This window comes from Desmodus rotundus, chromosome 13 (genome assembly GCF_022682495.2).
Source record: "Desmodus rotundus isolate HL8 chromosome 13, HLdesRot8A.1, whole genome shotgun sequence".
NCBI lineage: Eukaryota > Metazoa > Chordata > Mammalia > Chiroptera > Phyllostomidae > Desmodus > Desmodus rotundus.
Genome location: NC_071399.1, coordinates 5,809,994 through 5,827,545, shown reverse-complemented (window position 1 = coordinate 5,827,545; position 17,552 = coordinate 5,809,994).

The following is a 17,552-nucleotide window of genomic DNA, read 5'->3' as shown; positions in this document are numbered from 1 at the left end:
TTTATTTATGTCTCTCTTTATTCTTGAACTGAGGGAGCATTCAGTGGGGGCAGGGAATAAAGGGTTGCCTTGTAGCACCCATGGTCCAAATGCCAACAGAGCTATTATTTTGTTTGGTGAGATGTTCTCTAACCCACATATTTGGCTACACATGTAGGGAGAAAAATACTTGAAGGGAATAAAACAACTCAGTTCAGACATAGTTTTATTTTCAAGACACAGTTCCAATAGCAGTTAAAGTACATGGCCCTGAAAATGATGTTTTCTAAACAGGCATGATCAGACGGATGATTATGAGAGTCATTGGCATGTTTTAATTCAGAAAGCAATGTTTTATAACTGGCTGTATGGACATGGCACCTGCTTAGCTAATGCAGAGACAAGATGTATAACTACAGGGATTTACAGGGCTAATCTTGATGGGATTCCTATACTATTTAATTTTGTTGGTTTTTACTCTGATTTGATGTTAGGTAACTAAATGTAAAATGTTTCCCTCTGAAAATAAAAGTTTTTTAGAGTATGATCCCTTCAGCAAATCTTGGATGATATTATTGATGATGATGATGAGAGCAGTTGACTATTGAGGTTTGCTATTGTATTTAGCTACAGAGACACTTCCTCATTCAATCTTCCTAATGACCTTAAGGACTAGATATTATCCCTTTTCATGGATGAAGAAAATGCGGTTTAGAGGGGTTGGGTCAATTAGAAAAGATGGCCCAGGAAAGGGGAGTTTGAATGGGTATTTCAATCCAGGTCTTGATGGCTTTAAGCCCTTGCTCTTTATTACCACAAACTACAGTCTATAATTTACAATTCATGAAATTAATTTTCCCAAAATAAAAAAATAAATAAACCCCACTGAACTAAAAGATTTGCAGCAGTTGAGAAAAACAGTCTATAGTACAGTGTGTTCAAATCAGGAAATGGATTCAACACCACTTTCCTAATTCTAAATAAAACTCTTTATGAATTATTACACACTTGTTTATAAGGGCCCAGGGATGTTTTCTACCAAACGTTGCACTACAAATATTATACACAAATCGCATGTTGTCTTTCTATATGTGATACAGAGTCTGTAAAATTTTAAAGTGGAGATTGACATTTTGTGCAGAAATTGAATGTCTTCCTCTGTGTAAGGTGCTCTGGCTGCTCGACAAAATGTGGAGGCGCGTCTCTCCTACTATTCCACGTCTATTGCCCTGAAATCAATTGCTATGGGTACTCAGAGTTAATGTATGAATCCATCATCAGATTAAGGTTTTATATTATTCGTTAAAAAATACACTTGCATTGCTCACAGACAATTTATTCCTTGCCAAGGAATGTTTCTTCTCAACAACTATGGCAGTCTATTGGAGGAAGATGTTGTGTTAGTTGCCACCTGCAGAAGGACTTGCACCTGCGGCTACGGAACACTGCTAATGGTTGGCCAAGGTTCCTCAGTGCTCAGGATGCGGATTTCTCAGCCTTCACTCAGGCTTGCTGTGCGTGTTAGCCACTGGCAGTGAAGCATATGTATCTTCACAGTGTACCTCTCCCCTGCCCTCAATACATATTGTATAAAGAAAATATTTTAATAAGTCCAAGGACTATGCAAAAGAGGGTGATGTCAGGTTAATCAGGGACGTATCAAATTCAGCATGCAAAATGGCCATAATTAATGCAAAAAGTAGAGAAGAATTGGCAAAAAGTAATTATGAAAAGTAGTACTTTTGACCAGCAGTTTCCCTTTTGAAAATTATTTGCTTGAAAAAAATCTATCAATATTTATGAAGAGCTTAAAATTTAAAGAAAGAAATTATCGAATATATGAACTATGTCAATGGAATACATATTGTGATTAAAAAAAACAAAAGAAAGATTAGTATTTATTTTGCTTTCCTTTCTTAACATCTATTAAATTCTAGAAAGGAACTAAAGACCTTGACTTATGTGAATTATTTTGAATACAAGGACCAATGGTAATCAACAGGTAGAGTTTTTGTTGCTGTTGTTTGTTATTTTTTGATGAAAGGGGAAAAACCTAAATATAAATAGAAATAATTATAAATAACCCCAAATAGGGGAGCCAAGTTAGGTAAACAGCAAGCAGAAAGTATGTAACTACTGTATTAAATGTATTATAGAAAAATAAATAGAAATAGTATGGAACACTCCAATCTTCATCACAATATTCTCTCCAGAAATTCCCACTTGACAGCAAAGTCAAATAATTACAAGGTATAAACATTTTCCCATCAGAATTGATCAGATTCTCTCCCCTGACTGCTACCAAGTTGTTAGCCTACTGACCTCTTCCGGGGCTGAGTCAGGCTGCCCTGCCTGCATTTCCAAAACACAACTCCCATCATGCTGTGCCCTCTTGCTTCAAATCTCGCAGAATGTCTCCAGGGTGAAGGGTTTTAAAACAAACCAGCCAATCCAGTGCACGACGTGGGGAAAACTTGACGTCTCTGCTTACCTCTTTAGCACGCCCCATCTCATACTAACTCCCACCCCGGCAGTTGGTTACCAGTTCTGTGAATTGGACCAACTTTTCCCACCTGTGCATTGGTATGTGTTGTTCCCATTGCCCGCCATTCCAGGGAGGTGTTCTCCGCTTTCCAAGACCCTGGAGACCCAGGACTGTGCCTCTCCCAACTCAGGTAGCACAGGGCTCGAATTACTTATTTACAAGCATGTCGCCCTAGGCTATGGGCCTCGATATGGCAGGACCAGGGTTTATTGTCGCTAGACCCCAACACTGAGACTAAATACTAATTTAGTGCCATTTTTAATAAAAAAAATTGGTGAGCAAAATAGGTTGGGAGGAAACAAAAGTGCATCCCCACCAAAGTGACTGCCGACAACGAAGAGGGATGCCCGTGCTTCTAAAGGTTTGGGAGCTTGCCCGGACCAGTAAATTGTCACAATATCCCTGCAGAGCATTTCAGCCAGATTTGCACGCACTACCCCCATACAGCACACTGACATCCCTGTCTGCTCCCTCAGCTTTAGACGAGCAGAGAGTTTGTGTCTCAAAATTTGTTTTGAAAAAAGTCATCTTCACACACTGTAGACTCAAATCACACAACGCAAAATACAATTTTCAAATTGCACTCAAAGGATGCTACCGGTCTTCCTCACTGGCAAAGAGTGTGTGTCAATGGTGACACGTCAGACCATCTGATTAAAGCAAGGCCATAAAGGAAGGGGAATGGTTCCCATGAGATTAGGAAGGATGGTTAGGGGGGACACCGATTCTGATATTTTTTTGAATAATCTAATTAATAGCATTATGCCATTTGCCCAGAAAAACTAGTTTCTGAACTCAGTCCCTCCCAAGTGCAGATTTTATGTGATGGTGTGTTAATACAATGAGTTTCATCTTGCAGTAGAACTAACATTAAAATCTGCCAACATTCTGTACTTTGCATATGAGGCTTAATTTCCTGCCTCTAGCTCAGAAAGATACATGTTTTAAATCCTTTTTCCAGGGGTAGTGAAAGACTCGGTCTTTTTCATCTGCCTGTCTTTAATCCTTAGTGGTCCTTTGCACAGATATATATGGTAAGTAAAAAATATATCCAGGTTGGTTACTGATCCACGGTTTATTCTGAGCACTTATCTATGACTGGTTAAACAAGTAAGAGGATTTGATCCTTGATGTAGCATGAGAGAATGAGAGTTTTCTAAAGTCCCTCAGAACAATAACTATAAAAGATTTGAGAAAATAAACAATCTGCTCAAATTGAACAATGAGCTCATCCCAACTGATTTTCTTTGATTGGCTGCTTAAAGGTCCCCTGGTAGGTCTTCAGGCCCATGCCCAGTTTATGTCCCAAATCCCTGCCTGCCAGGGACTGAGGTGAGGCCCAGGCATTGGCGTAAATCTCTCTTAACATGTCCCCAGTCACATACTTAAGTTAGAACACACAATGTTTCTCTTAGATTAGGCTAAGGCATTTATTTTTGCCCAGGAGTATCTCTGATATACCAGTTTCTCTCTGATGGCATATTTCTGCCAGAATCATGTACTGGCTCCAGTTCTTTGGACGGCATTAATAAATAAAGCTAGTTGATCATACTACGGGTCCCTCAAGTGGAGTTAATAGTAGGTTGAGGCCACAATTCATATTATAAGCTACATAGCAGTTGGACTATGATTAAGGTGCCAACTATACTCATGCAAAAAGAGGTGACTTTTCATGCAGCATTACCCTGGTGCTTGAGTACTGGACCATCTACACTCCACACTACTGTGTGAATATTCTGGGGTGGGGGGAAAGATCTGACCATTTAGGGTTTTTCCCTCCAGGCAAGCCTCCTGATAAATTCAAAAGGAAATTTCCCTTAGTAAATAGTGCAGAATTAGCTCATTTAATTTTTCTTGAGCTGTTTAATGGCCGTTATATAATATGCATGCCCAATAAAATTTGTTAAGTGTCAGCTAAGGGATTTGCACTCATTCTTTCATTGTGTACAAATAAATACTTAAGTATAAATCTTCATGTCCTTAGTATTTATTGTTAAGTCATATCTTGACATAGGAACCGTTCTACAAGGGCTTAGATAAATTCCGTGAAACTAAACCACCTTTCAGTCTAAGCCAGGAAATTTGCATCTGTGGCCCCGTGACGATGTTGCGTTTCATTCTCTTTCATATTTCAGAGTGGGTACGTCGCACCCATCAATAGTTGGGAGTTGCACTCACCAAGCAGCAGGGCCCGAACACAGGGAAGTGCCACGCTGATGCAAAAGAGGATTGAAAAGAAATGAAGCAAGCTCTAACGAACAGGTGAACGTGACGTGTTTAGCACTGAAATATCGATGACGTGAAAAGCTCCCTCATCAAATGAATAAGGTGAAAATCAGCCTGTGCGTGAACCCTGTAATTTCTCATCTTCTTACCAACCACACACATGGTACCCCCCAGTCTAATGTAGTGATTTTTACCACAGAGAGTAAGACAAAGTATGTTTCTTTATCGACTCATTCATTCTTTGAAGTTTGATTTTTTTGAGGACTTTGGGGAGTCAGTAATGACCTTCTAGCCATCAAGCCCAAATACCCTCGTAGAGCCCACACTTACACCAGTCATCGTATTTGACCTCCCCTGTTGCGGTGTCGGTGAGGTTATATTTCTCTTATTCCCTTCGGAGCTGCTTAATAGCTTTTAAAAAAATCTTCCGTGGTGTTCACTGTGGAGTGAATGTTTGTGTCCCCTCGCCCCTGAAGCCAGTTGTTTGAATTCTAACCCTCAGTGTGATGGCATCAGGATGTGGGGCCTTTGGGAGATAATTAGGTCACTGTGGGTGGGCTTTCACGGTGGGATGGGATTAGTGCCCTTCTAAGAGACAGGAGAGCTCCCTCTCCCTCTGCTGTTCACCTTGTGAGGATGTAAGGGGAACACAGCCCTCTGCACACCAGGGAGCAGACCCTCAGCAGACTCAACTCTGCTGAGGCCAGAGCTGTGAGAAATAGATGTTCATAGTTTATGTCACCCAGTCCACGATGTTTGATTATATAGCAGATCAAACTCATGAAACAGTGCTGCTGGTTTTGTTTTTTTTTTTCCATGAAACAGTGTTTTCCCTGCTGCCCCCCTCACACCTCTTTCTCACCCATAAGTGATAGAAATGCTCAGAGGTTTTTGCCCTCTATCTTTATTTCTCTCCCCGCTTTCTTCTCCTTCCTTCTCATTGAGCACTTTCAGCATCTCACCTGTAACCTCTATGCTGCTGACTTCCAATGCATACCTACAGTTCTATTTCCCCTCCACGCACCAGTTTTGAATCTCGAATCCCAGTGAGATGCCTGTGTAAAGGTCCAATGGGCAGTCCAACTCCCTGGCCCCAGGCTGGCTTTGTCCTCCTGTTCATCAATTCCATATGTCACCCTTGTTCCTTGATTCCTTAGGCAGCAGTCTGCTCTGATGCAGACACTGTGATTGCTGCCAGGGACACAAGGGGGGGTAGGACCCAGCCCCTGTTCTCGTGCAGCCCACAGTTGAAAAACGCATGAATAGATACAAACAATGGAATGCATCGGGTGGGGCAGGACAGCAGAGATCTGTAGGGACACAGAGCAGTGATTTCTTGCAGCCTCTGCGCATCTTCTAATCATATCACCACGGTACCGTTCCTCCAGACCTGACACAGCAGATGTGTCCTTTATCCCTCCAGTTGACAGATCCCTTTACTTGTGGACCTAGTTTGAATAAGCTTCTAATGTCATATTTCTTTGCCTCTCAAGTGCATTTCTTCCTGTAATATTCCAATAACTTCCCTCCTGCTGCCTCTGGTTTCCGAAACACTCATGAAGGACACCCACGACTGGGCATGGGCACGTTTTCCATTCCTCTTTCACAAACGCCGGCACTCACAATTAAACCAGGCTACATTGGTTTCCAAAACCATTTTCGCTCACAATGGTTTTCTTTTTCCTGAAATAGTCTTGTTCCTGGCTTAAAAAGTTGAAGTCCTATATGTTATCAAGGTTTAGGTCAAATCCCCATTGCCAAGTTACACCAACCTTTCTACCTAAACATATACCTTCTATGAATTTTAGAGACCTCTGTGTAACTCTCAAATTTATAATATTCTGCACTATACTATAGTAACTAAGACACACACACACACTCACATACACTCACACACAGGCACACCTTCTCTTTTCAGTGGAAAGACCGAGGCTTTGGAATTTGATGGATCTGCCATTTACAAACTATAATAGCTTGATCAAGTTACTTGACCTCTCTGAGTCTTCATTTTCTCATCCCTAAAATTAAATGTGATAAATAACGTGAAGTACCTTGTAGACTACGTAAGGTAGTGCAGGTACTCAGTGAAGGCTAGCTATAATAATAATGAATACTATCAGTAAAAACTTATTGTGGAAAGGGTCCATTATTTTTGACGGGGTCTAACACAGGCCTATGCCTGAACTTGACCCTCCACATAAATGCACTTTTTATGAAAGAATACACAGATGGGTTATACCTCCTAGCAATGAGGTTATCTTTGTCAGAACACCTCAGTGCTTCCTCAGACCACAGATTACGTTCTTCACAAAACTCTTTCTATGCACTTTAACTAAAAAGCAAAAGTTTATTACTTACATGCTCTACCATGTATGTGTTCATTCAGGTTTCTAAAGTAACTTTGGAAATTAAATACTAGCACAATCTTAAATATATACAAGGTTTACCTTTAATATATAGCATATAAATTTAATACATATTTGTACTAGAACAAGGTTGAAGGTGTCATCTTCAAATGGTCTGGCTTTTCTATCACTAAATGATATATCAATATACTAAATACTTTATATAGCAAAGAATACTTTGAAGTAACTACTGCAAACATGGAAGTGGCTACCTTCTCCTGTGCTTTGCAAATATATAATGATGTTTAATATTGCATTTGAAAATATTTTGGCAGAAGAAATATCTTATTGTCTATATTCAGTTAACATGTAAGTTTTCAAAAAAGGCACAATCATAACTCACATAAGAATTCTGGGGGAAACTGTAAAATTTCTGTTCAACTTGATTATTGATGGAACTAGTAAGATGCTAAAACTGGCCCAAAGAGCACTTGGCAAACTAGATATTCATAGGCAATATTTGGGTTGGTTTTCTGGGTTAGCTACAAAACTTGTTTATATCTGATAGGGTCATAAGCTGAAATATTAGGGTTATCTGTTTCATCTGATAGGATTGTCTGCAATTCTACTAGACAAAAATATTCAAGTTAACTTCTACCTTACAGAGTTATGAAGCAGCTCTTACCAAAAAAGAAAAAGAAAAAAAAAAAAAAAAAAAAGGTCAAGCTTAGCACTATTCAGAAAGAATACTTAGGAAATGTCTTTCCTGTTTCCAAGTTTCAGATAATGTTCTAAATAGCTATATTTGGTATAAAGCAATACATGCCAAAGTATTTTGCATGTATTTACTTAACAGGTATGGGCAACACTTACTATAAAAATATTTTTCTTCCACTAGAATCATCTATTAAATCAACGATGTTCATTTAATTAAACTGAGGGCAATGTTCCCGCATCAAACTCCCCTAGAATGACATTGCTGGAGAACTTCTAGAAAATCTGTAAGAATGAAAAATGACTGGATAGCTGAGAATGAATGGAACATCATCAAATATATTCATGGAAGTGAATTTAAATGGATCAAATAAAAAAATTTACACCTAACCCATTACCACCTAATAATCCCTGTTATTTAGGGAATATTATTTACTTATTATTTAGGGATTAATTTTTGCCATTTCTATAAGCCTTCCTTCTAAATCTATGTATCTATCCATCATTTACCTATTTACTAATAATCACAGATGTTTTTAATAAAAAATACATAGCATCAATAGCATTGTATTTTAGCATAAAAGATGAACAAACTTGCACAAAAAGAAAAATGTTTACAAGTAGTTAATGGCAGGCCTATTCTTATACCTATTTGTTAAGACATTAGGAAAAGAATTACCCAGAACTACATTATCCTGTTTACAAACATTATGCTCAGTGAAATAAGCCAGTCAGAGAAAGACAAATACCATATGATTTCATTCACATGTGAAATCTAATGAACAGCCTGAACTAACAAGAAAAATAGAGACAGACTCACAGAAAGAGAGCAGGCTGAGAGCTGGGGCTAGGTGGGTTAGGGGGTGGAGGAGTGGAGCTAAAAAGAAAAAGGACTCGTGGGCACAGACAACAGTGTGGGGATTGCTGGGGGGGTAAGGGGTGGGTACATGGTAATGGATAAAATAAATAAAGAAGATATTATTGTCTTATTATTCACAACTGATCTCCTATAGTTTCAACAGTACTTGTCTTCAATAATATATCTACTCAGACACTTAATAGGCATTTCAAATACAACCTAAGGTAATCTCTCATTCCCACTGAGTTCTCTGTCTCAATAACAGGCAGCCCCACTCACTGAGTGGCACACACCAAAAATCTATGGATTGTCCTGTGGTCTGGTCTCTCCCCCCCTTCACACTAACTCCACCAGAAGAAGATTTCCTCTGCCTCACGTCTCCTAACTATGGCCACAGCCATCACCTGATGCCACCAGCCATCATGAGCTCTTAGTCTGAGTTCAAGAAATGCATCATCCCTATGCAGCTATTTACTTGGAAAGCCTCATCGGTGACCAGTTTTCTATTCAACAGAACTGGCAGCAAGAACTATTCTATTTTTTTATGATTATACTCATTTTATGTTTAGTGTTTAAGCTATTATCAATGTCCTCATTCATTCCCCCCTTTGCTCAACCCCACCGAGCCCTGCCCCCTTTCCCTGTATTCCTTTAAATTCACATTATAGTACTACCTGGCTTTGCACCTTCTAATGACGTCCCATCACGTAAGAAAAAACATTCGGAACTTTACCATCACCTGAGAGGTCCCATGTGATTCAGTCTCTATGTAGCTTCCTGACCTCGTCTGGCACTTTGAAGTCTTTCAATCCAACAAGTCTTGCAGTTCGTCAAACACGGTGATTTCTGTCCTCCTGATGGTCTCTGTTCCAGATGTTTCCATCGATAATCCTTTCCCATATTCAATGTTGTTTCTCAGAGAGGTTTTCTTGATTGCCCTGCCCATAGGCATCCCCCATATTTTCTATGCTTTCACCAACTTTGTTTATCTTTGTATCACTACTACTCAGCAAGTGCTACTGTTTACTACTGTATTGCCCATTTTTCACTCTAGAATGAAAGTTTCACAAAAGAGGGCTCCTTTCCCCTCTCCCCAGTTTTTTTATAGTATTTCCGGTGCCTGGAAAAATGACAGACACCTGGAAGACATTAAATAAATGTATGTTGAGTGGGTGAATTTAAAAGTAAACGACTAAGAGAATAAATACAAACTATTAAACATTAATAAAAGTTGATTGTTTGATGCATATAATTAAAAATTAAAATCCTGAAATACAAATTTAATCTGTATATAGGTTTTCAAGAGCAAAATAATTTCTTCCTCTATTTACATGAAGTAATTATAAACAGAACACCTTCATTCTTTTTTTTCCACAATATTGCCTTTCTTTTTTTTTATTGTTATTCAATCACAGTTGTATGCCTTTTCTCCCCATCCCTCCACCCCACCCCAGCTGAACCCACACCTTTATTCTTAACAGAAGAATAAACCAATAACCACTTAAGGGAGCCACCCTGCATCCTGTTAAATGTTAACGATGAAGCAAATGATATTTGTTAGGATTCTGAGACACACATTGTATTCCACACCATTTGCATCTGAGTCATTCGTCAAAATGTAAAGCATGGATCCCTTGCCTTTTCCCCACTAATTCTACACTTATAAACATACTATTCTGGCAATAAAATTTGGTAGAAATATAGTCTTAAAGTTTACCTACAGCTTTAATTTTATATTCTTTGACTCTGATGTAAAACTTTTAACGTCCTGTACATTTGTAAACTGACTCCCCCAAACAACTATACAGAAAATTTTAACACGTATTTCAACTTTTTTTAAAGAACTATTAAAAAAATCACAATATTTCCTCTAGAGCTTAATCAAAAAGAGCAGAGAATCCTAATTTTGTAATTTGACAAATAGAAAAAATAATGATTCTAATGTTTATTAAGTGTACCTTACCATAATGAATATTATGGCTTCATTTGTTTTTATGAAAATGCATCTTAATTATATTATTTCTTCTTCCTGTATTATCACTATTCCTGATAGGAAAGACTAAAAAGAAATGAAAATAAAAGTCGCATTAAGCATTTAGAGAGCAGATGCGGTCAGACCCCAGAAAGGTCCCGCGGGATGCTGTGCCGCTCCACTAATACTGACACTTCCTCTCATGACTTTATGTCACCGACAGGAGAGCAACGATTTCAACTACGAGAAAAGACTGAGGGGGGAGGAGGTGGGGTAACAGGGAAAGAAGGGGAAGGGTCAAGTCAAGGATCATGTATAAAGGACCCATGGACAAAGACAAGAAGGAGCAGCATTGAATATGGGAGATGGGGGGTCGGTAGGGCCAGGAAGAATAATGAGGGAAAAATGGGGACAACTGTAATTGAATGACAATTAAAAAAAAAAAAAAGAAAAGAAAAAAGAGCTCTGACTGGTGTGGCTCAGTGGATTGAGCTCCAGCCTGCAAATCGAAGAGCCTCCAGTTCTGTTCCCAGTCAGGACACACGCCTGGGTTGTGGGCCAGGTCCCCAGTAGGGGGCGCGTGAGAGGCACTGATGTTTCTCTCCCTCTCTCCTTCCCTTCCCCCGTCTCTAGAAAATAAATAAATAAATATTTTAAAAGAAAAGCAAAGACCGAGCCAGAACTTGTTTATTTCTAGCATACCCCCTGGGCTGAAGGGACTCGACCACTCAGATGAGACTACACCTCTGGTTCATCACCTTCTATAACAAAATATCTCACTTGCCAAGGCCATTTTCAATCCTCACCTGTGGATACAGTTGTTGATTTTAGAGAGGCAGGAAGGGAGGGAGGGCGGGAGGGAGGGAGAGAGTGTGAGAGAGAGACAGAGAGAGAAAGAGGGAGAGAGAGAAACATCAATTGTTGCCTCCATTCATGCCCTGACTGGGGGGCCAAACCTGCAACCCAGGTATATGCCCTGACCAGGATCGAACACGCAACATTTTGGTGTATGGGATGACGTTCCAACCCACTGACCCAACTGGCCAGGGCTCACTTGCCACTTTTTACATTGAAACCAAACCATGGGCATAACGTACATGGCTAATAACTGCCACGTGAGCCCGACAGTCTGACAAGACTATGGTCTCCATCTGCTTCCTGGGTTGGTATACCCCCTAATAACCCTTTTACCTGAATTCTCTGTAAGACACAGTTTTATTGAGTTTCTTTCTAATATACATTCCTCCTGTGCTTTCTGCAGTGCGATGTTTGAACACTTTTTTACGTTGTCCAATATTTTTTACATAAACCCGATGCAATAAAAATCTTTAAAACTCAGTTTGGTGCAGGAAGTCCTCTAATGAAAGAATTGACATATTCCTTTAAGTAATTGAGAAATAATCCTGTGGCCCATCTTGTTTCAGAACCAGGAAAGTCATCTCTAAATTTAAAAATGAAATACAATATAAACATGTAGCGATGTGGTTATTATATTTGAAATCTCCTCCTTTGACATGACGTTAGGTGCCCTATTTCCATTTAAGTACCTTTTTATTGCACAATTTGATTCACTATATTTTTAGTTACCTCAAGTAATTTATTTGGAGACACAAAGACTGTTGAAGTCAACAGATTTGAAGAAAAGTTAATCCACAGTAATACTGAGATAATCAAATGAAACGATGTATTATAAAAGCTGCTTTACCTATCTAAAACTCTTAATTTCTTATAATAAATGGCTGTTGTCTATTAATTATCTATTATATTTAGGCATTGGACTGTATACGGTCCAATATTTTCTCATACCACCTTTATTACAAAATGAGAATTACATAATCAATTCCATTTCACTAACAAGAATATAGTGACTCATGTTGGATGAGTTAACTCATTGGAGGTCATGTATAATAATTCATAAATGAATTGAATATAAGTCTATCTAACCTCACCCTGAATTCTATTTACCGCACTCCCAATGCTTCTAGAAAAAGAAAAGTTCTCCGCATATGGTAATAGGATGCAAAGGTGAAAAATGCAATTATTTACTAACTGTGCTGAGTCTGGCGAGGTATAGGACAGACGGTACCTCGGATATATTTCATCACCGTCTAATTTTCCTCAGGTTGACATGGTGCTACAGCTGTTTTCCATTTGAATAAGTACCAGAAATACTTGTTGAAGGTTTAATACCTTAATTATTGAGAGGATATTGAGCTCCTCTCCTGGAATTTCTAGCAGTAAGTAATAACAAATCCTTAGCAAAATATCAATAGTTAATGAATGCCGAGGGTGTGCCAGGTACTGACTTAGAACCTTAGGGATGTATTAGAAAACACACTGATGTGGCTCACAGCCTCACTCGGGGAGACAGACACAACTTAATAAACACAATAAATAATAAATTATGTAGCATGTTAGTAATAAGTATATGAAAAAACAGAACAAGTAAGAGGGATTACTAGTGCAGGGAGAGAGAAAGGGAGCCAATTAGAATTTTAAAGACAATTGCCCAGGAAGACTTGGTTAAAAAAAAAGAGACATCTGATCAATGACTGTAAGTGGGGCATTAATTATATGAATACAAGAGAGAAGCCTTTGGCTGAAAGAAGAATCGGGACAAAGGCTTTAACTCCAGCATACCCACAGCAGAATAAAGAAGGTGGGGGGTGGGAGCAGGACAGTTATAAGGGTCTCACCTGCAATCATAAGAACTGTGTCTTTTACGAACGGTGATGAGAGCTGTTAGGAGTGCTTGAGTGCGGGGTCACATGGTTCAATAATGCCCCCATGTGATCAGAGTATAGACATCAGCCCTGCTGCTGCATCCATGCTGGACATTAGGGGAACGAAGCAGCAGGATATCACGGAGACCCGTTAGAAGGCCACTGCGTTATTCCTGGCTAGAGACAATGATGACTCAGGCTAGCGTAGCCCAGGTGGTGGGAATTGTTTCGGAGAGATTGTGTGTGTATACATATACACGAGACAGCCAATAGAAAGAATGGAGGGCAGGAACACCTCCAGGAGGACAAGTTGAGATGTGAGGTGGGACCGGAGCAAAGCAAGAGTTCAGAATTGGCTATGTAGCGTTCCAGGTTCCAAGTGGGCATCCCATCTCACCTATCCCCTGTGTGTGTGGTCCTCAGTAACAACGATGACACCTTTTCCTTGAACTCAAGTATAGTGACAGTGTCCTCTGCAACGGAGTAGCCCTGACAAACACGACCCCTTGATAAAAGCTGACATCAGATGAGGAAACTATTTGCCATCATTACAAGCTGCTGGTTCTTAAGTATTTACCAATGCTTCTACTCACTGATTAACACTTATGCTTTTACTTTCCATATGCCTTTGAGGTACAGCTTTATTTAGATTGCATTATTTAGATCATTTTGATAGTGGACTATGGGTACTTCAGAGTTCCATTTTCTTTAAAAGCACAATGTTCATAGCAGCACAATTTACAATAGCCAAGTACTAGAAACAGCCTAAGTGCCCATCAGCAAATGAGTGGATCCAAAAACTATGGTATATTTACACAATGGAATTCTACGCAGGATATAAGAAGGAGCTTATACCCTTTGCCACATCATGGATGGAACTGGAGAGCATTATGCTAAGTGAAATAAGCCAGGCAGTGAGGGACAAGTACCATATGATCTCACCTTTAACTGGAACATAATCAACAGAAGAAAAATGCAAACAAAATATAACCAGAGACATTGAAGTTAAGAACAATCTAACAATAGCCAGGGGGGAGTGGGGAAGGGACAGTGAGGAGAGGGGATTACAGGAACTACTATAAAGGACACATGGACAAAATCAAGGGGGAGGGTGGGGGAGGGAGGGGGGTTCGGCTGGGGTGGGTTGGAGGGATGGGGAGAAAAGGCATACAACTGTAATTGAATAACAAATTTTTTTTTAAAAAGCACAATATTTTCTTTTTGATTTGGAGTCATTAAGAATTTGAGATAATTTGCACAGTTTATAAGCCATAAGTTCACAATCACAAAATATCACCTTCTGCAACTCCACGTATTGATGTTTCTGCATGGCTTGTTTAGAAAAAAAAATCCCTCAAATAATTCCTATTTTTGTCTTCCTTTATACTTTATGTAACATTTATAGTAAACTATAATTTATGGTTTATTAATTAAATTCTTGTAGCATTTGAAGGTCAATACTAACATGCTTTATTTCTTTCAAATAAAGAGCTTTTTCCACAGAAAATGTCTGTGTTAATAGGGGAGAGGTTCAGTGAGGCACCAAGCAGGTGATTTAGTAAATAAGGATAAGTTCAGAGAGTAGAAAGTGAGAAACTAATAATTTATTCCTGTTTTTCATCATTGTTGTAAAAAGCAAATAAAAAAATTCTATCTATAAGGAAAAATAAGAGAAATATAACAGCCAAGTGTGTCTAAGCACCAAGGCAATTAATGCACTCAATTTGAGTATTAGGATTAGGAAAGATCTTGGTAAAAGGAATGATGGGCACAAACTGAAAAAAGATATGTAACAAGGATAAAGTAAATTCATATTTAAGAACTGTTAACATATGAGTATACAATTTTGTGGAAGAAGTCCAATATCTCAAAGATAAGAAAGGTCTACTCTTGTTTACAGAACAAACGGCAGTGAGCCCGGGCATCTGGGAGGTGGTTCTGGGCCCTTAGAAAACCTTGTAAGTGGCACTGGCGGATCCCCACCGGAGCCTTGTCTCAATGGCTCTCGTCGTGATGGAGCTCTGACTTGACCTCTAAGCCCCTTTCCTTTCACGTTTGAACATTTCTCTGAGCCCTGATACGGACTGGTATGATGCCAGTGAAGTGATGTAGTTAAACATTTCTTCAGTTTTTAGTCACTCTATGAAATGGAAAACATGACTACATGTGTCCATAAACCAAGTACAGACTGCAGATAACGTCTAAAAGGTAAGTTTTAATGCATTGGTTTTATGGGTCTTAGAAAATTTTCCTACACGTTGCCAGCATGTAATTCCATGTGAAGGCAAACACAGGATTATATTCTTAGAAAACACTGCTTAGTATTTACTTAATTATCTTTTTGAAAATCCTATTATAGAATACAAATCATGCAATGTCTGCTCTCAGATTACACTGGAATTAAACTAGAAATCAATCACAGAAATATAACTGGACAATCCCAAATACATGGAGATTAAACCGCATGCTTCTAAATAATATGTCAAAATACAAATCTCAAGGGAAACTTTAAAATATAGTGAACTAAAGGAAAACACAAGTTATAAAAATGTGTGGAATGTAGATAAAGTAGAGCTTATAGGGAAATGTATAACTTAATATATACATATATTAGAAAAAAAATCTAAAATCAATCATCTAAATTTTGACCTTAGGAAAGTAGAAATGAAGAGCACATGAATTCCAAAGGAGCTACTATATAGGACACAGGACAAAATCAAGGGGGAGGGTAGAGATGGGGGAGGGAGGTGGGACTGGCTGGGGTGGGGTGGAGGGATGGGGAGAAAATGCAGACAATTGTAACTGAATAAAAATAAATAAATAAAATTTTTAAAAATATATCCTAAAAAAAAAAGTAAATGGAAGAAAATAAATAGTAAGAGCTGGAGCAGAAGTCAACAAAATGGAAAACAAGAAAATCAATAAAGTCGTAACCTGGTTCTTGAAAAAGAACAATAAAATGGATAAGCCTCTAGCCAGGCTAACTAAGCAAAAGAGAGAGGAAGGACACAAATCACCGATACAATAAATGAACGGGACATCACTATAGATCCCATGGAAATTCAAAGGATAATAAAGGAATACTATGAACAATCTATGTCCACAAACTTGACAACCTAGTTGAGATGAACGAATTCCCTGAAAGATACAATCTGCCAAAACTCATACAAGAAAAAGCAGATGATCTAAAGAGGCCTCCATCTATTTAATAAATCCAGTGGGAGCATCCTGGTGCAAGCACGCTGCCATTGGCCGAGAAATCACTACGCACGCAATGGTATAAGCATGGATATACTTCATCGCACATTTGTCCAAACCCATTAAATAGTCAATAGCAAAAGTGAACGCTAAGATAACCCAAGGTCTTTGGGCAATTATAATGTGGAGGTTCATCCTTGTTTAAAAAAAAACGTACCTTTCTGGTGAATGATATTGATAACGGGGAAGCTATCCATGTGTGGGGGCAGAGGGCCAATGGGAAATCTGCGTGTTATCCTTGCAATGTTGTGCTAAACCTAAAAAATGCTCTAAAAAGAAAGACCTTTAAAATATCACATTATATTAAAAATTATATGCAATAATTTTCAGGGTGGATTTTGAGTAAAAATGTAAAATTTCTCTCGGGGTAAAACTCTTCAAAGAGTTTTTCAAAGTCAATGACTCATCCTTTTTCATTGAAAGAAAATCATGTTTTTATAAGTTGTACCTGTCTTTGGTTTCTATAGTACACCTCACATATTTTTAGTCAAAATATGTCATGTCTGTGTAGTTACCACAAAGTTACTTCAGAGAAGACTTACAAAAACCAAGCCCCCTACTCTGCTTCTGTGTAAGAGCAGAAAAAATAAAGGTTCCATTGGAGAAAATGTACAGCTACCCAGTCTAGTTCCTAGATGTTGTAAGTGAAATTCCCATGCGTAGGTGAGAGCCTTGTTCTTCAGAGTCCAGGAAGATTTTATCAGCTTTCCGTGGACCGTGCAAATCCAGAATTAGCCATGCTAAGCAGAAGAATCAATTAGTCATCTTTGGCCTTCTAACCGCCTTAAAAAATCAGCCTGATACCTGCACAGTTGCTGCTAAAATAAATAAGTTGTGACCTGTGGAAACTTCTGATGGAGAGGCAGGTAGAAGGTTTCTGCTGTGGTCCTATGTCCCATAATCTCAACATGCTGAAAAACATCCACGGTTC